This window comes from Hippopotamus amphibius, chromosome 2 (assembly GCF_030028045.1).
Source record: "Hippopotamus amphibius kiboko isolate mHipAmp2 chromosome 2, mHipAmp2.hap2, whole genome shotgun sequence".
Lineage (NCBI taxonomy): Eukaryota > Metazoa > Chordata > Mammalia > Artiodactyla > Hippopotamidae > Hippopotamus > Hippopotamus amphibius.
The window spans coordinates 146473198-146495614 of record NC_080187.1 but is presented as its reverse complement, the minus strand read 5'-3'; the positions used below and the strand labels follow the sequence as shown (position 1 = coordinate 146495614).

The window sequence follows — 22417 nt, the reverse complement described above, 5'->3', positions numbered from 1 at the left end:
CTCTGTCTATGCAAATATTTGAATAGAAAGGTGAGAAAGCCACCAGGGTATGGGGGGTTGTCAGTTTTTGTAAGGGTGGGTAATTTCATAGGCAAATGAGTGGGTGGAGAATTTCAGCGATTTCAGGAAGGGATGAGGATTTCCAGGGATTGGGCCACCACCCAATTTTTGATCCTCACAGTCTGCCGTAGAACTGTCATGGCACCTGGAAGTCAACTTTTCTGCCTTCTTGGACCCATTTGGTTCTAATCATTTATGTCATGTCCTTGGGCTATGTCATTCTTTCAAAGGTTGTGCCCTGCCCTCTTCCCTCCTATTTCAATGCCAAACACTTAACCTGGTCCAGAGAGGGCTTCCTGGAAGAGATAAAGGCCCATAAGAAATGGGACAGCATGTGAAGGACAGAGGTGGGGGAATTGATGTGCCTTTAGGGGCTGCAGTGAGTACAGCAGGTACAGCAGGTGAGGATGGCTTTGGAAGAGGTTCATGAATAGCAGGCAGGGTCCTGGGAGTTTCCTTGAAGACTCAGTTCAGTGACTGGTGTCCAGAGGCTTGGGTGTGAATCCTGACTGGGCCATTCACCCTCTGTGGGGCCTTGGCTTAACCTCTCTGTTTCCGTTTCCCTAGCAGCAAATGGGGTGACTTCTCTAACACTTAGCTGAATTTAATAAGCACTTACTACATGCCAGGCATTTTTCCAAGCACTTTACATGATATAACTAATTTAATCCTCACAGTAACCCTAAGAGATAAGGTATTATCACCACTTAGCAGATAGTGAAACTGAGTCACTAAATTAACTTGTTGAAGGCAACCCGGCAAGCTGGAAGTGATGGTATCTAACAGGTTTCCAGAGTTGAAAGAGATAAAGCAGGTAAAGCACTTAACACAGTGGCTGGCTTTCCGTATCTCCAGGTTCTGCATCCCTGAATTCAACCAACCTTGGATTGAAAATATTTGAAAAAAATTCCAGAAAGTTCCTAAAAGCAAATTTTGAATTTGTCAAACCAGCGACTATTTGCATAGCTTTTACAGTGTACTGACAACTATTTACATAGCATTTACATTGTATTAGGTATTACAAGTAATCTAGAGATGATTTAAAGTACACAGGCAGATGTGCTTAGGTTACATGCAAAGACTGTACCTTTCTATATAAGGGAATTGAGCATCTTGGAACCAGTCCCCCACAGATACTGAGGGAGGACTGTGGTTGCTCAATAACTTTTACTATTTACTTTGATTTATCCTAAGGCCAGTGGGAAGCCATTAAAAGGCTTTAAGCCATTAAGAGGATATATTTTTTTAAAAGAATGGGTCTGAGGAGTTCAGAGTAGATGCAGAGAGAGTAGTTAGAAGGCTGTTACAAGGGAGGGAAACATGGGCAGCTGGACCAGGCCTGTGGGAGTAGGATGATAAATGCCTGAAAAGTATTTCCACGGTGGAATCCATACACCTTGGGCATTGAGGGTAAAAGAGAGGCAGTGCCAGGTTTCAGGTTGGCCCTGGATGGACAGTGGTGCCATTGACAGGAGCCCAGTGTGGGGACAGGTTTGGCATGGAGACTTGCCTGTTTTGGACAAGTGACATGTATAAAGAACATGCAAGTGGAAATGGCCAGCAGCCGCGAGTTCAAATCCATGACCTGTGTTGTACTGTAAGAGGCCAGGATTTTAGAGAATGATGTGCCAGCTACCATTTGCTAGCCTTTTAACTATGCCTGACCCCATGCTGACGCTTCACTCTCTCATTAAACCCTCTCCACAACCCTTGGAGGGGAGCTCTGTTCTTGTCCTCAATTTATTTTATTTTATACACATTTTCAATATTTATTTTATTTATTTGGTTGCGATGGGTCTTAGTTAGCATGCGAACTCTTAGTTGCAGTTTGTGGGATCTAGTTCCCTGACCAGGGATCGAACCCAGGTCCCCTGCATTGGGAGTGTGGCGTCTTAATTACTGCGCCACCAGGGAAGTCCCTTGTCCTCAATTTAGAAAAGTAAAAAATGAGTTCAGGAAGATTCAATTACTTTCGCAGTGTCAAGTAGGTAGTAGGTAGAGCTAGGATTCAACCCAGGTTGTCCAGATCCAGAAAAAGAGAGGCGACTCATCTGCAGGCACACAGCAGCTCCACTGTGCCGGCCCCCACAGTGCAGACTGGCAAGGCTCAAGCATGAACAAACGCTGGGGATCCAGACAGCAGAAGAGAAGGTCCCTATCCCCAACGGTGTCCGCTCTACTCCAAGTGCTTCAGAATCCCTTGTGTTCATCATTCCTGCCCACCTCTTTGCATGGTTTCCTCCCAGCTCAAGGAAGCCCGAAAGCCAACCTTTCCCCCATGATCTGGTGCTCAGGCCCCAAGAAACGATGCTTGTGTGGGGGCACTAGACAAAATGCCCTCAATTTTTTTTTAATTTATTTATTTATTTATTTTATTGGCTGTGTTGGGTCTTTGTTGCTCTGCACGGGCTTTCTTTTTAGTTGCGGTGAGTGGAGGCTACTCTTCGTTGTGGTGCACAGGCTCCTAATTGCCGTGGCTTCTCTTGTTGCCGAGCATAGGCTCTAGACATGTGGGCTTCAGTAGTTGCAGCACATGGGCTCAGTAGTTGCAGCACATGGGCTCAATAGTTGTGGCTCACAGGCTTAGTTGCTCCGCGGCATGTGGGATCTTCCTGGAGCAGGGATCGAACCCGTATCCCCTGCATTGGCAGGCAGATTCTCAACCACTGCGCCACCTAGGAAGCCCAAAATGCCCTCAATTTTGTTTGCAGACTGGGCCATCCCAACAGCTCTCTGCAGATCTCTTTCTTTTTCCCCGCATTGCACTCTGTTGCAGAAAAGGCAGGGAGGCAAAATAGAGGCAACACAGGACCACCTACCCCATAGAAAGGGATGGGCAGCCAATACCTGCAAAATCTCCAGTTGAGAGGATTTGGGCAGAGCCCCGCCATCCTCCCCTCTGCTGTGGGTTCCCCCAAGCTGCCCATTTCCCAAGATTGAGCTGGTCCTGGGGCCCAGAAGAGAAGTTGGAATTCTAATCTTCGGTGCCAGCTTTCACTCTGGATTTATTTAAATGACTATGAGTGCGAACATTTCCTTCTAGCTTTGTTTCTGGTGTTCTCTTTTCAGTGACCTGACTCATGGTATCTTTTAACCATTTATCTATTGGGATTTTACAGTTTAAAAAATCATTTTATACAAGCTCTTTATATAATTTTTAAAAAGACTTTAAAAGTATTTAAAGCAGTCTTTTTCAGTTTTGTCATCATTTTTCTTTCAAACTAACACAAGTGATACATAAGTATATTCTTGTATCAAATTAAAATTCATACAGTTCAAATAAAGCAAACGTCCCCTTAGTCCGCTCCAAATGCTATCAGTTTGTGTATATTCCTCCTGACCACTTTCTAGGTATTTATACAACTAATATATTCACAAAAATATATAGCTTTGTTTTGTGTACATTTTTCTTCTTTATGTGAACATTACACCAATTGCAACTTGCGTTCTTCACTTAACAATATATCTTAGAGATAATTTTTGTTTTCTTACCATGGTAAAGTTTGACTGATTTATACAACCAACAATGTTCTCTTTTCCTTTGATTTCTTCCATTGGTTCTAAGCTTAGGAAATCATTTCTTCTCCAGAAGAAAGTGTGTATTTTCTTTTCCTTACAACATTTTTACATTTGGTCTTTATTATTATTATGATGGTGTCCATATAGAATTTATTTGTTGTATTATATGAGGTGAGGATACAATTTTTTTTCCCTAAATTGCCAGCCAGTTGGCCCAAAATAATTTTTAAAATAACCCTTTCTTTTCCTGACAATGGTACTTTATTACACATTAAATTAATACATGGGACTTTCCTGGTGGTGTAGTGGTTAAGAATCCACCTGCCAATGCAGGGCACATGAGTTCGATCCCTGGTCCGGGAAGATCCCACATGCCGAAGAGCAACTAAACCCGTGCACAACAACTACTGAGCCCGAGTGCTGTAACTACTGAAGCGCTAATGCCTAGAGCCCATGCTCTGCAACAAGAGAAGCCACAGCAATAAGAACCCTGTGCATTGCAACCAAGAGTAGCCCAGGCTCACCGCAACTAGAGAGAGCCCGCATGCAGTAATAAGACCCAAAGCAGCCAAAAAAAATTAACATGTGTATCATTGTCTTATCCTGAGCACCCTATTTTAAGCCACTAAAACTATGCATTTTTGTCCTAATACCACACAATTTTAAATATCACAATTTTCTAATACGTTGCGTGGCTAGATGGTCTATTCCTTCCATCCTTACTCTTATTTTACAAAACTTTCTTTGAAAGTGTACCTATTTATTCTGCTAAATGAATTTTATAAACTTTTTTTTGCAAAAGTTTGGAAAAAAAAAATCACATTTGGATTTGCAGTAAGCCTTTAAATTAAATTGACCTTTCCATCTTTACATCATTTGGCCTTTGCATCAGGCATAAAGTATATCTCTGCACAGTCAAGTCTTTTCTTTCAAGACTTCCTTGGCAGTCTAGTGGCTAAGATTCCAGGCTTCCAGTGCAAGGGACGTGTATTTGATCCCTGGTCGGGGAACTAAGATCCCACATGCCTCTTGGCCAAAAACAAACAAAAGTCTTTTCTTTTATGCCTTAGGGAAAAAAATGTAGTTTTCTTCATGTAGAAAATGGTATATTCTGGATTAGTTTATATAACCCATGCCTCAAAACTTTTTAAGACACACCCTCTTTCCCAGTAAAACCACCTGAACTCACAACTTGGGGGGACAACATTCTTGGTATCTGTCTAAAATTCTTCTTCAATTCATTTATTCATTAAACTAGTATTTATTTCAAGTGCCTGTTATGCCCCAGACCCGGTTCTGTGCAGTAGGGATACAGCATCAAGCAAAACAGTTTTCTTTTCTTTCTTTCTTTTTTTTTTTGGCCGCATCTTGTGGCTTGCGGAATCTTAATTCCCCAACCAGGGATTGAACCCTGGCCACAGCAGTGGAAGCGCCAAGTCCTAACCACTGGGCCACCAGGGAATTCCCAAAACAATTTTCTTACAATTATCTCAAAATGTAACGCTTAATTAAAAAAACACAATTATCTCGAAATAAAAAGTTTAATTAAAAAAAAAGCAAAACAAAGTTCTCTCTTCTCAGGAAGCTCGTATTCTAGTGGGGAGAGAAGAAGGGAAACAAGTAAGCAATTAGGCATATGTCACATCAGATGGTGCGAAATGCTGCCGAGAAAAAGTGCAGCTTTGGAAAGCTGGTCGGGGCAGGCGCTCTGTCCGCTGCTTTTGAGCAGAAGCTGAAGGAGGTGGTTTAGATTTTCTACTTCTGATTCTGTCAGGGAAACTTCTCTTTTTTTTTTTTCCAGAAAATTATCTCTGAGGTTTTCAAATTTGTCAACAATTTCACATCATACTCTTTTATATTTTTTAAGTCTATTTTTGTCATTTCCACCATTTCACCTTAAGTTGTGTTTGTTTCTGCTTTTTTTCCTTCGTTAAATTTATCCATTGTATAATTTAAATCTTCTCTTTACAAAAAGAACCATCTCAAGGATGTATGTATTAATTCGACCCTTTTTTCTATTTTCTAATTTATTTTTTTCTTTTTCTTTTCCTGATCTCTTCCTTCCTCATCTTTATTTGGGTTTTTGTTTTTGCACATTTCTAAATTATTTAATGAATATCTTGTTTAAATTTTTCTGGGTTTAATAATATAATCATTTAAAAAACTAAATAAAATTTTGCATGCATACAGTTGGTTTTCCTAGGTGTGGTTCTTCTTTGTGCTTTTTTTCTGAATTAACACAACCCCATACATATATATAAATAACTGAATCACTACGCTATACACCTGAAACTAACACGATATTGTAAATCAACTACACTTCAATTAAAAAAAAGTTACAGGGAGACTGGGATTACCATATATACATTACTGATAAGAAAAAAAATCAAATTGTACACTTTAAATACATGCAGTTTATTGTATGTCAATTATATCTCAATAAAAGTTCTTAAAATAAAGTAAAAAAGTTAGACACGGGACTTGCCTGGTGGTACAGTGGGTTAGACTCCACACTCCTAATGCAGGGGGCCCAAGTTCGATCCCTGGTTGTGGAACTAGATCCCACATGCATACTGCAACTAAGAATTCGCATGCTGAAACTAAAAACAAAACTAAGAGTTCGTATGCTGCAACTAAAGATCCTGAGTGCTGCAACTAAGACCCAGTGCAGCCAAAATAAATTAAAAACAAAACAACAACCAAAAAAACACACACACAAAGAAAACTGTGTTCATGCAAAAAAATAAAATAAAATAAAGGCAGTGAAGCTCACACACACAAACCCACTTAATTCCTGATTTCCTCCTTTATCCAAAAGCTATTTTGGAGAATTTTAAATAGTCAATTTCTAACATTAATTTCTAGTTTTAGCATATTGTGAACAAAGGATGTGATCCGTATGACATTTATACTTCGAATTTATTGGTATTTTCTTCGTGGAGGAAACTGTGATCCATTTTTAAAGTTATTTTCTGGATCCTGGAAAATAGGCTGAGTAATTTACAGCCCAAGCCAAAAGTCAGTATATCTTCAGGAACTGGGGAAAAGAACAAAATGTGAACAGGAAGTAAGCTTCAAAGAGGAAGTGATTTTGATACAGAAGGGACAAAGAACTAGATTTTTTCAGTACCGACTAAAGGCCAGGCACTGTGCTAGGCACTTTGCATGTATTGTCTCATTTAGAGGTGAGGCAGGATTCTTCAGAGCAGGAAACGCCACCACTCCCTCCCCTCCCCCCTCCCGCCCCCACCGAAGGTTAAGTAACTTCCTAAAGTCTGTTCCCTGCTTACAGCACTGTCCCCCTTGCTTTGCTAAGCAGGTTCCGACTTTTCTTTCAAGACTCAGCTTAAACATAACCTCTTCTAAGATTTCCCAAAGAGAAGAGTTGGGCACCCATCTTTTACTCCTGTAGAAGTCATCACTAACCATATCTGTCACTCTTGGTTACTTGGGAGACCCTTAAGGATGGCCAGCAGGTTGTGGGTTCTCGATAAATGTTTGTTGACGAAGTGAAGAATAAAGGCAAAAGGACCAAAATAAAGGACAAAAAGAGAGTTCCCTGTATGAAGAATGAACACAGCAAAGCCGTCACCCTATGGTACCCCTCCTCCTCCCCTGCCAAGCAGTTTATGCCTTGGGGTTTACAAGTAATAATATTGACATTAATAGCTCCTTTTGTTTGCAGAGAGTTTGCTGTCTACACAGCATTATCTTACCTGCATTATCTCATTTGGTCTCCAAGAACACAGCTCACCCTAAGCCCCATTTTCTAGTTAGTAAAGCATTCAGAAACTGAGTCTGGCCAAGGGCACGCAGCTTGCACGTCGCCATAGCCAAGAGCTCCTCAGACTCCATTCAATGCCACATTCAAACTTGAACCCAGGTCCCTCCTGAGACATGTAGACACACATGCGTGTGCGCGCATGCACACACACACACCACCTTGCTGCCTTGGTGAAGAAGACTTTAAATTCCCCTCCTGTCTTCCTCACCATCATGGTTTCACAATGGAGTCTTTCTTCTTCAGACAACATGTTTAATTAATGCCTTAAAGGAAACTCATGAACGTGATCCCTGATGTTACATGCTCATTCATTCATCTGTTCTTATGGACAGTAAACACTGATGAAACATTTACTGAGCCCCTGTTATGAACGAAGAGCCAGGTACTCTGCTGGCCCTGGACACTGAGACCCAGGTGCAGGCTGGGGAGGACAACTTGGGGGGACCTTCAGGTCAGCTCTGCCCACAGTCCACCTACAGCGTCCAGGCCTGCTTCCATCTCCCCCACCTCCCGGTTCCCACCCCACACCCTCTTTATCTCCTTTCACAAAAAGCCCTATTCTCTTTTTGCACAATACACTTTCACAATAGATAGTCTACTCGACCCAAAGCTTAAATCATCAGCAACCAAAATGCTGGTTCCTCTTTCCTCCTAGGTCTTCAAACATTTCCAGGGGAGAAGAAATAATTGCATTCTATAGTGTAACTTCCTGTTTGCTTGGCTGTTTCTCCTGCGGACTGGAAGGTCCTTGAAGGCCCGGCCTGAGTCTTTTCACCGTTGACTGTGGAGTGAATGAGAAACCTAGGCCTTGTTCTCTAAATATATAGGTTATTGTATAAAATAATATAATCATTATAGAAATTTGGCAAATACACTAAGAGAAGAAAATTAAAATCACCTATAATTCCAACAAACACAAATAACTTTTAAACTTGTTTGTGTTTCCTCCCAAGTATTTTAACGTATCTTTGGGGATAAATATATATGTATATACAAAATTGGACAAAAATATAATTGCATATGCAATTTTGTATCTCACTCACTGTATCACAAACATTTTTCAGGTCATTAACTATTTTGCAAAAACGGTTTTTAATAGCTATGCAGTATTACATCAAACGTGCATGCCATAACTTCTTTAAACATTTCCTTGCTGTTGAATACTTGAATGTTTATTGCTTTCTTCCTTTTGTCTGTTTCCTTTTTTTTTCCCCTTTTTTTGGGGGGGGAGGGGTTGTAATTTTTACCAACATAAATAACACTTTGATAAACATCCTTAACTCACCTCTTTGTCCACACTATTGGAGGGGATGACTCTCCCTCCAATAGATTTCTAGAACCAAAGTTACTAATCAAAAGACATAAACTTTTAAACTTCTCTTGACTTATAATCTCAAATTATTTTCCAGCCTTTGACCAATTAGCCCTCTCATAGCAATACGTGTCATCGTTGTGGCTTTTATGTATTTATCTGTTTTGAACTGTTTACTGAAGCTAGCACTTTCCTGTTTATGGTAGGTGGCCCATGTTTCTTTCAGCTTATTTTTATTCTATGTATGCAAATAAGGCCAATTAACTTACTGGTCCAAACTATGATGGAAATAAAGCCATGCAACTATGCGCCCTTGGTCGTAAGGGGGATTAGAGGAGGTACACCCTGTCGTTCCTTGAAAAATAATGCACAAATGTCAAATGTTCACCCCATCTATCCACACAGACTTTTGCTTTCTTTGGGTTTTCCCTGCAAACCCTGAGTCTTCCTAAATTGCTCCTACACTTCCGAGAATTTTGAGCTGCTACCCAACACAGTTTGTGTGGGACTCCAGTCATTGACTTAGTTCTGGGTCCCTCTCCATTTCTGGGTCCCCCTGCCACAAGCCCATCCTTTCAGGAGGCTTAGGGCCACCTCTGCTCTCTGTAGCCCCTTTTAGTTCTGCCCCGGGGTCCTGGAATCCAGTGGGGAGGTTTGATACTCAAAATTGAGTATTAGACATTGAAAAGTCACTGATTTTTTTTTTAATGTTTGTTTGGTTCTGTCAATGAAAGAAACAGATTTTAATAATCATCTGCTAATCTCCCAGCAGTTGCTCTGGTGAATATGTCAACTGAAACACTGAAGAGCTGTGTTTCATCCCTTTACTTGGCTTACTAGATTCCTCAGGTTTTCAGAGATGGATACGAACATCCTCCCTCAGGGAAATCATGAGCATTAATAAACCTTAGACTAACAAGTCTTCCCTCCCGTTCCAGCTGTGGAGGGTGGGGAGCAGCTGTGGGGCTTCTAAAATGCCCAGGGGAGGCCTCTGCATCAGAACAGCTGACTTCTTTCTCTCTAGTGAGAATCTGGAGGCTTCGTTCCTGGGTTTGAGGAGGTCAGAGGAGTTGGCTAAAAGGTGGTGGCTTCTGACTGCGAGCTCAGGCCCATGCTGGTACCTCCTAACGTTCATTTGCACAGGCTTCACAATTTACCAAATACGCTATCAAGCATTACGTGTCACATATCACTGGCTTTCACTCCTCCCAACCACCCCAGGAGATGCATACTACTGAAGCTACTCAGGTGTCACAGAAGGAAGTGGGTCACCTGCCCTTACAGGTTCTCACGCGGTGATCTGGGAAAGAAAATGGGGGGGGGGGTATGAAGAGGGAATATGCTAAAGAAAAGGAGAAAACAGAGATGCTGAAGGGAACTGCCAACTGGAAACTCTGGCTGCAGATTCTGACTCAGTCCACTCTATAGCTGTGACCTTGGAAAACTTTTAAACTTTTCTGTGCCTCAGTCTCCTCAGCTGTAAAATGATGATCCGAATATGACGCTGGGGCTTCCCTGGCGGCCCTGGTTAGGGCTCCCCGAGTCCACTGCAAGGGGTGCAGGTTGGATCCCTCGTTGGGGAACAAAGATCCTCTATGCTGTGCAGTGCGGGGCCAAAAAAAAAAAAAAAGTGATTGCCATGCAGTATGAAGACTGTTACGTCATTTTCGTTAAAATAATATATTTACATGTATAGTTATTCATTTGTTTAACAATATGTACTTTGCATAGTTTTATTACTAAGTGCATTTACATGCAGATATGTGGATATAAAACATCCAAGAATATACACCAAAATATAATGTCTCTACAGTTCTTTTTCAGTTTTGCTTAGCTGGTTATCAAATTCTCTCACAATGAACTTCTGTCATAAAGAAATAATAGAAGCATAAAAGGTTTACAATGCAGGAACTGGGACCCTGGGGTCTCTGCCTGGATCCAGGAGGCATTTTGCTGGTGCCAAATTCATCTGCAGTTTGCCTGGAGAATGAGGAACCCAAGCAAAGGACTAAGAGGTTTTGAGAGATTTAATTCAGGCTCTGTAGGAACAAATGTCTCTATCTCCCCCTCTCTCTTCCCCAGTATGAACTTCTGTGTCTACTTCTCTCCAGTGAGCAAACACAGCTAGGCACCTGCTCCCAGGGTCCCTCCAGGATTTCATGAGGCTCACACTCTTCTGATTCCCATTTGTTCCCTAGGCAGGCTACACCTCCACCGATCAGGCCAGGCCTTGGTAACCACAGTCTTCACATTGCAGTCCTGTTCCCGAGATGACACCCTGGCCATCTTGGTCAGACGTAGGTGTTCCCCAATCCCAGCCACCCATGGGAACACAGGGAATCTCTGAAGGAATACTTCCTCCACAGCCAGCTCACTGCATTTCAGGCATGGTGACTCACTCTAGTTTCAACTCAGAACATAAATCTCATTTCTAGGTTGTCAGGGCACCTCCCTGTCACTCCCTGATCTATAATAACAATGAATATAAGCTACTATGTATTGGCACTTATGTCCCAGACACTGAGCTAGGCATGTCTTAAGCCTTTTAAGCCTTGCAGAAACCCTGTGAGTCAAGTGCTTTTACCCCATTTCACAGAGGAGAAAACATATTCAGAGAGGTCAGCTGTCCCAGGGATACGCAGCAAATAAGCTTGGGCCCTTAAACATAAGACACTGTCTCTGCAGCACACAAGTCTTCTTATCCCCATCTTATAAGCAAGGAAAGTGAGGATTTTATTCATCCCAGTTCATGAAGTTAGCAAGTGGGAGAGGCTAAAATTTAAAGATCTCCCTGATATTCAGCCCCTCCCTTACTTATGCCCTGACACACTTCCCACTCTCCCCTCCCCCACTTGTGCCCTGACACCAATGTGTCCCCACTCCCCCACTGTATCCTCCACTGCAGCAAATACATGTAGAGGTTCCGAGCATCTGGAAGAATGTACTCTCTTGCCTTGGGGCCTTAGGACAGGCTGTGCCTTCCCCTACATTTACCTGGCACAGGCCTACACATCTAGATGTAACCTCCTCCGGGAGGAGCCATCCCTGACAACCCTTGTCCAAGCACCCTTTTTTTAGGTGCTTCCTTGGTTCCTCCTTGCATGTAACATGTGGCATTGTGGTTGTCTGTCTTCTTGTTTCTTCCTCTTGCCAGTCTGCAAAGCCTAGCCGAGGACCGCCCGTGCTGTTAGGTCCTCAGCACCCAGCACAGGAGTAGGCACAGGGTAGTCCTTGGTATGCATTTGTCACACGAATGCTCGACTATCAGAGCTGTTCTGCTTTATTTGGAGCATATAGCTTAGGTGCATTAAGCAGGATCTAAGATGACAGAAATGTGGCTCCCTGCATACCCCATTAAGAGGGTAGGGTTGGGGGGATGCTCTGGGGTCACCCAGGGCTCAGCGCGCTATTAAAACCATGGTGTCCTCCTTGCTAAAGCAAGTGCCAGGCTACTGTTTTCTCATTCCCAGTCAGAAACAAATCATGTTCTGAGTGACTGGAGTCATTGCTCACAACACCAGGAGCTGGTTTAGGGTGGGGTGAGGGGCAGTGGCCTTGGGACTCCAGTCTCTAAAGGCCCAGGCCTGCCGGCTGGGGGGAGGGGTGAAGAGTGGCAGGTCCTGTCCCCGGGAGGCTGCAGTCACTGGGGGGGAGGTGGGAGACAATGAGGCTCAGCATCTGCTCCTCGCTGGGAGAAGGGACCCTCCAGTGAAAAGCCGGGGAGAGCAGGGGAGTGTGGGAGGAATTGATGAGGAGAAGGGGTGGAGCCAAGGAGACGCAGCCGGGAGGAAGGAAGAGAAGGGGAAGGAAGAGAAGAGGGAGGGGAGAGGATCCAGGCTTTCCTTCCTCTCGATGACCTGGTCCTGAGCTGCAGTCTCCTCTGGCATTGTTTCCTGCGGAAACTCTCGGCGCCCACGAAGACTCACGTTTCCCCCCAGCCCCTGGCAGTAGCCCCATCCAAGGGCCGGGCGTCCAGCAGGTGCTCAATACTTACTTGGGCAAAAGACAAATGTGGCCAACTTTGCTCTGGGAACTTTTACCCTGTTTTCTCCCCACTTCTCTGGAGAAGCAGAAGGCAGAACAGGTCTTGGGAACACGCCCAGGCGCCCCATGAATAACTGACCCTTCGTGGCGGCTCTGCCGCATCCTGTCCGAAGGCTCGGAGTGGAGAAGCGGCTGGAGGTTAGAGGCCGCGGGTCCGGTCGGGAGCCGGGGGGGAGGCAAAGCTGTGCCAAGCCTCGAGGCCCTGCAGGGAGGCGCCAGGGGCTTGACCCCCGCGCTGCCAACGGCCACGCCTCGGCGCCCCCCAGCAGTGCGCCCGGGGGCGGAGGCCCAGGCCGTGGGATTGGAGAGCCCACGAGGGGCCGATCGCAGCGGCTTCCCGGAGCCCCTTCCCCACCCGGGCCCTGGCGTTCACAGCCCGCACCGCTCCCTCGAGTCTGGACGTCCAGGGCTCTGCAAACAGCTGTTTAAAGGCTTTTTACAGTTCAGTGCTCTGCGGGGATGTTTGTTCCAAGCCCATCTGCCTACTTCAAAAATACATAAGTGAAAAACACACCCAACCTTCCACCTCTGGCTGGGGAGGGGCGGGCTTGGCGGCCCCCGCCCGCACTTCGGAAGGAACCGCACTCAGCACCCGTGGCTGAGTCCCCCCCACCCCCACGGACTCTCGGGAGGACGCCCCAGGCTTCCCACGGTGGGGGGAGGACGTCCCCGGGCCCCCTTTGTGCCGGGCAGGACCGGGCCCCCCATTTCCATGCGAGGTTCTGATGTTCCCCCTCTCCCCCGCTTCAGTTAATCTTTGTTCCCCTTTTCTGCTGAGAGGAGAAAAAAAAAAAAGAGAGAAAGAAAAGGAGGAAAAAAGGCGTGACTTGATTTTCAAACGAAACTCCCACAGCAAACAAAACCCTTTTAGAGAAATAAGAAAGGAGGAAGAAGGAAGAAAAGAGGGAAGAAAAAAAGAGAGAAAACCCTCCAGGCTTTCAATTTGAGTGGGAGAGCTGAATCGAAAGAAAGAGAAAGAAAGGAAGAAAAATCCTCTCTGCGGTAGAAAGAGAAAAGAAAACTTGGGCTGACAAGAGGGGGGTGTTGGGGGGGGTGGAAGGAAGTGAGAAAACAAAAGAGAGATAAAAGGGCTGCTTTTCTGTCTCTCTCTTCCTCCGCGAGCTGGGTTAGGAGGAGCTGTTTTGCATCCCTTCACGTCAGCCCTGCCTCATTCCCTTCTTCCAGGGAGGGAGAGAGAGCGAGCGAGCGAGGGAGAGCGAGGAGAGGGAGAGAGAGGGGGAGAGAGAGAGAGAAAGAGAGGAGCCGGAGGGAGGGCGGCAGGAGCAGGCGGCGGGCGCGCGTGAAGGCGGGCGGCGGGCGCGCAGCAGCAGCCCCGGCGGTGGGCAGCCAGGAGCCCCCGGCCCCGGCCCGCCACGGGCCCCAGCGCAGGAGCCGCGCCCGGACCCAGGGTGAGTGTCCCGCGCGGCCCCCGGCCCCCGGCCCCGCAGCCCCGGGCGGCGCGCCGGCGGGGGCGCGGGGGGCGCGGGGGTGGGTCGCTGCGGCCGCGGCCGACCCGCCCCCCGCCTCTCCCCGGGGACGGCCGCGCGCAGGCCCGCGCCGCGCTGCAAACATGTCGTCTTTTCCTTTCACTTCCACATTCCCTCATGCCGGAGAGCTGGAGGGAGAGAGGGAGAGCCGGGGAAAGAGGGAGAGATGGCGTCTGGGGGCGGGGGGGGGAGGGGGAGGGGAAAGGGAAGGGGGGAGCGAGCGAGCGAAAGAGGGCGAGAGCGAGGAGAGCGCGCGAATGAGAGAGAGAGGAAGAGAGAGAAAGGGAGGGGAGAGAGAGAGAGAGAGAAGCAAAAATGAAAGGAAAGCGCGGCGGCGGCGGCGGGGCGGCAGGCCCGGAGGTGGCGGCTGCTCCCGGGCCCGCACGTGGGTGTCCCGGCGTCCAGTGCGCTCCCCCCGCCGCCCGCCCGGGACTCAAAGTTTCACCCCCTCGCCGCGCCGCCCCGCCCCGCCGCTGCCCACAAACTTTATTCTCCCGGCGGGTGGGGTTGCTGCGCGTCCCCGCCGTCCGGGGTGGGGGAGGGCTGGGCGCGCCGCCGAGGCGTCGGGGGCGCCCCCGGGGCAGCGGGCCGCCGCTCGCCGCGCGCCGGGGGCCGGGGACCTGTTGAAGGCGCTTCGCCGGCCGGCGGGGTCCCCACGGCCTGTCCTTAGCCTCCCTCAGTCTCAGTTCCCCTTCCTCGTCGCCCACTATCTCCGTCTCCTCGCGGTCATTTTCCTAATTGGACAGAGCTGTGGGGTGTGATCGCCGGCGTCAGATTAGGGGTCCCGAGGCTGCCAGGTGGGCGCGGGGACTCGCGGACCGACGGGACAGCCCCTGCTAGCGTGCAGAGCCCACAGATCCGGCCCTCGTGCCACCGCCCCCCTAACCGAGGACTTGCTAACTAGTGCGTATCGGGTTTTTTTTTTTCCAACTTGCCTTTTAAGATGACTTTTATGGTCGCTGCAACTGCTTCCCTCCAGTCTGAGCTGTAGTTTGGGAAGATTTAAGAGGCCAGGGAGGTGCCTGCGTGGGTTTTAACTAACCCGAAATGATCATTAATGTATCTCTAAGCTCTGCGATGATTCGGGCAAGGCGTACTCGGAGCCTGGGTGCGTTTTCCCAGGGTCACTACAAGGTGCTGGTCCATCCCGATCTGAGCGGTCCAATGAGGGACCGTCCTCGTGGCCCACCCTAGAGCTGCGGGCCGAGCGCCCTAACTGCTAAGAGCACCCAGAGCGCCTTTATTTCTGTGCAAAATGGAAACTCCCAGCCGGCGTAGACCTGGAGGGGACGTAACCAGTTATGGTGGGCGCCTGGGAAACTCACACGATTCCCCCGCAGGTGTGCAGAGAGGGACTTTGAACCTTGGGGGTCACCCAGCCAACTTTGAAGCTGCTCATTCAGGCCTGCCTTTGTACACGTGTAAGTAAAAACAGTCAAAGTTCACTTCTGCCAAGTAGAGGGCCTGGAGCCTGCATCCCTGTTTTGCCCTCACCAGGGGCCTTCAAAGGATCCGCCGGGCCGGTGGGGGAGGGGAAGGAAACCGCCACTAATTGTCTTTAGACTTTAGAAAATGCATTCTTAGTGTTTGTGATCAAAGCCATGGGCCTGTCTGGTTTTGATTGAGACTAAGGCTGTCTCTTTCTCTTGTGTTTTAAAGTGAATGTTATTTTCTGGAGCTTTCATGGTGGTTTTGTCAGCTGGCCCTGGAACTTCGTGTCACTCTGTGCCAGGCACCTGCCAATCTGGGGACAGGACCTCTAATTGGTCACCTATAGTTCTAGCTGCACTAGTGCTCCAGTAACCTGCAGGACCTGGCTTGCATGAGGGCAGTGGGGGAAGGGCTGCTTTCTTTTGGGCAGGGGGAGTTGGCCATTTGGGTCACATTTTTCTGTCCTCCAGGCTCACCTTGTTGCCTGTATGCCTATGGAGGGAGATACAGTGAGTTGAAGTGGGAGCAGAGGTTCACTCTTAGAGCAGATTTCTGGGTGAGTCCTTGTCCTGCGGTATGTGGCCAGTGGGCCATTTGTTCTGTACATGGGTCACTTCCATTCCAACCAGGCATTTTCTACTAGGGAGACTTATTTGAGGCTCGCTGTCTAGAAACAAGGAGATGGACAAGATCTGGCATGGTTTTTGAGTTGGAGGCTAATGGGCCCACTGGAGATTTTGCATGCCTTCTATTTTAGGTTTGCCTTGTGGCCCAGGTTTATTTCTATCAGAGTTGTGCTTGGAAAGCTCAAGTTTGAAGTTCAAAGGGAGTAAATAAATAAAGGAGGAGTCAGGTGCATCTCAGGATGCTGTCCACAGGCTCCTCATCTGGCTTGCTCACCCCCTAGATCTGAGGGCAGGGGCTCATTTTGTTGAATTAAGGAAACTGTGAATCTGCTGAGTTTCATGTTAATGGTGGTTGATCGCAGCCCTTAGACTGCAAAACTGGAAGAGGACCTTAGAGGTTGTCTGAAAGAAACTAAGGTATGAGAAAAGCTCCGTGTCTGAAATCACACAATAAGTGACAGAGCCAGCACTCAAACATGGGCTTTCACAGTCCATTTCCAGTGCTCTTAACACAAGGCTGCTACCTGTATTCCTGCTGGGGAACCCGAATCAGGCTCCGTCCAAAGAAAGTGGTTGTGGAAACATGAAAGTAAGTAAATGAAGGACCTTATTTTCCAGTTGTGTTACACATACTGTTTTGGAGGATTCGATGGCCATTGTGACTACTTGGGGAAACCGGGTGTTTCTGGCTGTTTTAACACGTACTTCTTCAAAGTCTGCCAGTTCAGCGGGGCAGCAGTTCAGTCATCGGGATGTGCCCAAGTCACACTGAGCATTTTTTGATCTGGAGTGCTTTCTTCATGCTTTGTATTTGTGATTTATTTAGGCTTGGTCTGGGAGAAGAATGGGGACGTAAGGAAGGGCCAGAGACCCAAACTGATCTCTATTCATGGGTTAGATCTCTTACTACCTTCAGTTCATGAGGATAGAGGTCTTTCTTTGTTCATTGCTAAGCCCCTGTGCCTGGAACAGGGCCTGACACATAGTGGGCCCTCAATAAATACTTGTTGAATAAATGTACTGGACGTTAGGAAAAAGGTTTCCCTCCCAGAAGGGACCCACAAATGACACACAGAGGCAGAGACAGGGAGGTGATTGATGGGAGGCTGCAGAGTTTTGCAGTGAGTCATTGTGAGAACAAGCTCCAGACAGGTAAGGCAAGAGGGGCTGGGAAGAGTAAATCTTGAATGGGGTGGAGCCACTGGGGGGAGACTTGTGTGAAACAATAGAGAGATCTTGAATTGGACTGAATATGGGGAGGATAATAATAATCGTAGATCTTGGGCCAGGCTTGTGTAAGTCCTTTACATGTATCATCTCCCTTAGTCCTCACAGGTGCTAGTTATTGCATCTTTATTCCCATTTAGCAGATTGGGAAACTGGAGCACAGAGGAATTAGTAACTCATCCAAGGGCACAGAGCTGGTGGTATCTGAACCGAGGCAGACTGACTTCAAACTTGGTCACCCTAGAATGATGATTTCAGGTATCTCTGCCCACACCAAGGAGCTGAGCATTCAGAGCTTTGGGGTTGCTAGAAAGGATGGCAGCAGAAAAATTGGAAAAGAAATTGTTGGTCTGCAACAGAATGAGGCTGGTCAGGGAGCAGGCCCTCTGCTTCCTTTGCTAAGGTCTTCAGTGTCTGAACACTGTAAGGGCGTATTTATTTTGGGGACCTAACTATTGCCCAAACAGAGCGGCTAGTACCAGATTGGGACTGTTTTGCACTTGATAAAGATTTTTTAAAGGTTGCTTTTCAAGTTACATTTTAGTCGGCATGTATTTGAAACTGGTGGGAGTTTTAAAGCCAGAAGTGTCACCTTTGGGCATGAGGCCTCTGGAAGGTGTTTCCCACCAGTGTAAGCCTTCCCTTCCTCCTCCAAGGATGTTGGTCCAGGCTGCTCCAGCCCACAACAGCTGCCCTTCTATCCACAGTCTGCTGGTCCTGTCCTCGTGGAGCTTGCAGTCTTGCTGGGAGACAGACATTAAACTAATAATTAAACAAATACTCTTTAATTACAGTTGTTATAAATGCTTCAAAGGAAAACGTACAGAGACCATGGGAGCTGATGATCAGGCAGGACGGGGGAAGGGAGGCTTTCCTGAAGAAAGGGCATTTAAAAAGGCATGCAAAGCGTGGGTGGAGCAGCTTTAACCAGGTGGGATAGTCCATTAGCCTGGATGTAAACCCTTGCTACTCTGTATGTGGTCTGTGCCCCAGCAGCATCACCTGAGAGCTTGTTAGAAATGCAGGACCTTGGGCCTACCCCAGGCCTGCTGAACCTGCAACAAGATTCCCGTGCATGGTAAAGTCTAAGAAATGCTGATGGAATCAAAGTACCTAACTGGGAGGTTCACAGTTTTGCTGCAAATGAGTTGGCTGACCTCAGGCAAGTCACCCAACTTGGAATGAGTTGGAGGAGTAATAGCGAGAGAATTAGATCATCCCACAAGTTCCTTTTGGCTTCTCAGATCTTTGTCTTTTGCTGGTGCGTTCTGTCTCCAGGCTTATTGAGATAAAGGACCTGGGCTTTCATAGCATCCACCTCTGTGGTGCCTTTGGTGGGGGCCAGCAGGCGCTGCTAGTCCATGCTCTGGGCTGACTTCAGTAAGCGCTAAAGAGGGGCCAGACCATCCTTTGAGGAAAGATGAGAATAATTCGCAAAAAGCATGTGGAGCTTTGTGGCACACAGAGAGATTTGTCTTAAGGCGACCCAGGGATGAGTTGACCTGAAGCGAGAGAGAAACGGGCAAGGGTCAGAGGGGCTTTGAGGAAGAAAGGTGTAACATTTCTGCCAAAAGTGGAGCCTAAACTGGGGGCGGGAAGAATCTGCTCAACAGTTCTGTGCATGTGAACATAATACTTCAAGAATTGCCGTGATGTTCTCCCCCTGAGATCATCACATCACTATAGAGAGAACCAGAGGGCTGGAACTAGGGCTTCTTGACCCTTGCAGCTGCGGGTGGGCTTCAGTTGCACCTGCAACTATGCAGAGGGTTACATGTGTGTGCAGTCTTCTAGGGAGAGGACCTGTGCTTTCAGCAGCCTCAAAGGGGCTCCCAGAACTAGGGGCAAAGGGCTTTCTTGACTAATCTCTCCCAGCTCTTTTATTATGCAACACTTACTATGTGCCAAGCACTATTCTGAACATTTTCCATATATTAGCTCATTTAGGTTGAATGCTTTTCTGGAGGTCAAACACCTAGTAATTTTCAGAACCAGGATTGGCACCCAAGCAGTCACGCCCCAGAGTCCCTGCTAGTAAACCCTGCCTTAGTAACAAGGCAGGTGGGACTAAGGGAGAGCTCTTTTTGGTAGAACAAAGATTGAGATTACAGAGGCCCTCACTTTACAAGCATCTCCCAATTGTTCATGCGTAAAACTGAAAGGATTTTCCCAAGGAGAGGTGTTACAAATAGCACAGGGTTGCCAGGCTAGCCTGTGTCACTATTGGGCCCAACTCATGATTGTTTGCAAAAAAAAAAAAAAAAAATTAGAAAACAAGACTGCTGCAGTACTGCAAGGTAAATTAAGAATTTTAAAATCGGGTAGAAGATGCTTGAACACAGTCAAATAAGTGGGGTGAGGTAGTTGCAGGAAATTGGGGTAGATTCTGAAAGGGGGGATTAAAGGCTGTTGGAGGCCAGAGCAGGGCCAAATGTATATCAAATCAGTAGCTTCCAAAGGTAAAACAACTGGCTTTTATTACCTACTAATTAATGTGTGTAGCTCACAGACCTTACCCTTCCCCCATCCCCAGTGCCTTACCCCAAGTACAGAGGCCTTTTGTCTTCTCTCTTACTCATTGCTGTGCAATTGGAATATTTACCAGTATGTATTATCTTTATAATCTATGTATTTGTAAATGGAGTGAAAGGACTATTAAAAGCGGGTTGATCGCTGGAGGGGTTTTGGTTCTGTCTTCTACAACCATCATTAGAAAGGAGTTTCTGACAATCAATACATATGCTCTCTCGTGTGTGTATTTTGGGAGTACCGAGAGAACTGTTGGAAATGAGAGTGCAGTCGGAAGCTGAGAATAAGGGGTCACATGGTGGCCCAACTGCCTTCCCTTTCTTCCTTCCCTACCCACCAGGGTATAATAAATAGGGAATCAGTCAAAATCAGGTAAGAATGATCCCTACAGGAAGCAGGCATGTCCACCCTGCAGATTTACATGGGAGACTAGAACTTCTGTGATGACTCTTGGTTATGTGTGGTTTGTCTTCTGGCCTGAACGCCATCCCTCACCCCATCCTGTTCCTACTGGGGCAGCAGTGGGATGGGCTTCTGGATGGGGAAGGTTGTCCTGCATGTATTCGGTAAAAAAAATTGTACTAACTTTAGTGATTGTTTTATGCGCCGCATCAGAACTCACAAGGACCTCGCCCAAGTAGTCCTCTCCGTAAGCATCAGAGACCCTTTGGAGGTGGTGATTGGCTAACCCCACCCTGTGATGGCCAATCCTGGGGCCCCTGGGCCCACAGTCTCACCTCCCAACCATTTGCTAGCTACAGGACCACTGTGAACTTGCCATTACCCGGAAGCAGGTCACCTCTGAAATTCTGAATTCTTCCAGTCCCACCACTGCACAGCCCTCCTTGAAGCAACCCTGCCCACCCCTGCCCCAGTGTGAGAAACCTGTGCCTGCTCACCTGAGCCTCATGCCCACCGTCAGCACTCGTTCCCATGTCCTGCCCAGGCTGCCTCCCTACGACTAAGCGCTGGACATCCTTCTGTGCCTCAGTTCCCCGCCATAGCCACAGACATACCTGTCTCCCTCTCCTTCGGCCCTGTCTCTCCCCTGCCCCCCTCCCATTTCATTTTTATTCACCCTAGGATTTCACAAAGAAGAGGCCACCCTTTCCATCCCTACTTCCTCTCTTCCCCCCGCCTCCAGCTCTGAAGCAGCAGAGTTTCACCCTCACTTGGACCTGCTCTCGCAGAGGTCCCCATCCCTGTCCCCACCCCCCTCCTAGTCACACCTGGTGGCCTCTACTTACCTTGTTTCTCTGAAGCTGTATTGCCATGAGACTCTTGGCCCTCGTGGGTTCTGGCTCATCACTTTGGGTCCTCCTCCTACCTCTCTAATCCTGCTTGTCCTGCCACTCCTTCCTCTCCTGGCTGTGCTTTGGTGCCTCAGCCACGGTTCTTTGCTTCTTGCTTCCTGTCCATGTCTGTGGCTTCAGCCCTCACAGCGAGGACTCTTGGCCTGTATCCCTGCTCTCATGTCTCCTGTGAACAACCTAGAGCTGGGATTACATTAGTTATAGTTTTAGGTATACATGGATATCTTCCTACCATCTTAGTTTGTGTTTTCTGTTCCTTCTTTTACTGATTCTTCTCTGTCCCTTCCCCCCCCGCCCCCCCCCCCACACGCTTTTTTTTTCTCTTTACTGCTTTGGAACTTATATACTGTATTTCTGTTCTTTTGATGCATGCAGGCTGCATAAGGTTTCAAGTTAGTCAGTATCCATATCTTTTTTTAAGGAACGCAAGGATCTTGGAATGCTTTACATGGAGTCACCATTGTCCTTGCCCACATTCAGTTGTCATACAGTGGTTTAGCTCTGTCTTGTTTCACTCTTTAATACCACAAATTGGGTATTCTTTTCAATGTTCTATATGGTTGGTTAACCTTTTATTTTCCATGTAGTTACCATTTTGTTTACCCATATTTCTCCTTGTATCTCCTGCTTCCTTTCTGGAATTAGAGCATCATGTGGTGGAGGTGTTTTAATCACAAATTTTCAGTTCCTGTTTGGCTAAAATTTTATTTCATGTTTATTGTTAAGAGATTGTTTTACTGGGTATAAAACATTAGCTTGACAGTTATTTTGTCTTAGTATGTAAAGATGGTATTCTACTATCTTCCGGCTTTCCTTATTAATATTGAGAAGTTGGTAGCCCAGTTATTACTTTTATTTATTTATTTATTGGCTGCATTGGGTCTTCATTGCTGTGCATGGGCTTTCTCTAGTTGTGGCAAGCAGGGGCTTCTCATTGCGGTGGCTTCTCTTGTTGCAGAGCACAGGCTCTAGACGCGAGGGCTTCAGTAGTTGTGGCATACAGACTCTAGAATACAGGCTCAATAGTTGTGGTGCACAGGCTTAGCTGTTCCACAGCATGTGGGATCTTCCTCAACTAGGGATCG

At 47.1% G+C, this 22417-nt stretch overlaps 1 protein-coding gene across 10 annotated transcripts in view; it reads left to right on the top strand.

Annotated features, from left to right (window-relative positions):
• Positions 1-12464: 12464 nt before the first annotated feature.
• ZNF710 (zinc finger protein 710) overlaps positions 12465-22417 on the top strand; it is a 66525-nt gene continuing 56572 nt past the window's right edge. For 4 of the 10 annotated variants that reach the window (XM_057720177.1, XM_057720172.1, XM_057720171.1 and 1 more), the window contains exon 1: positions 14769-15627. The gene's annotated coding sequence lies outside the window, so the exon portion shown is untranslated. Of the gene's footprint in view, positions 12858-13623; positions 14129-14768; positions 15628-22417 lie in introns of those variants that run through there. The other 6 variants (XM_057720179.1, XM_057720170.1, XM_057720168.1 and 3 more) reach the window with 3 other exon arrangements.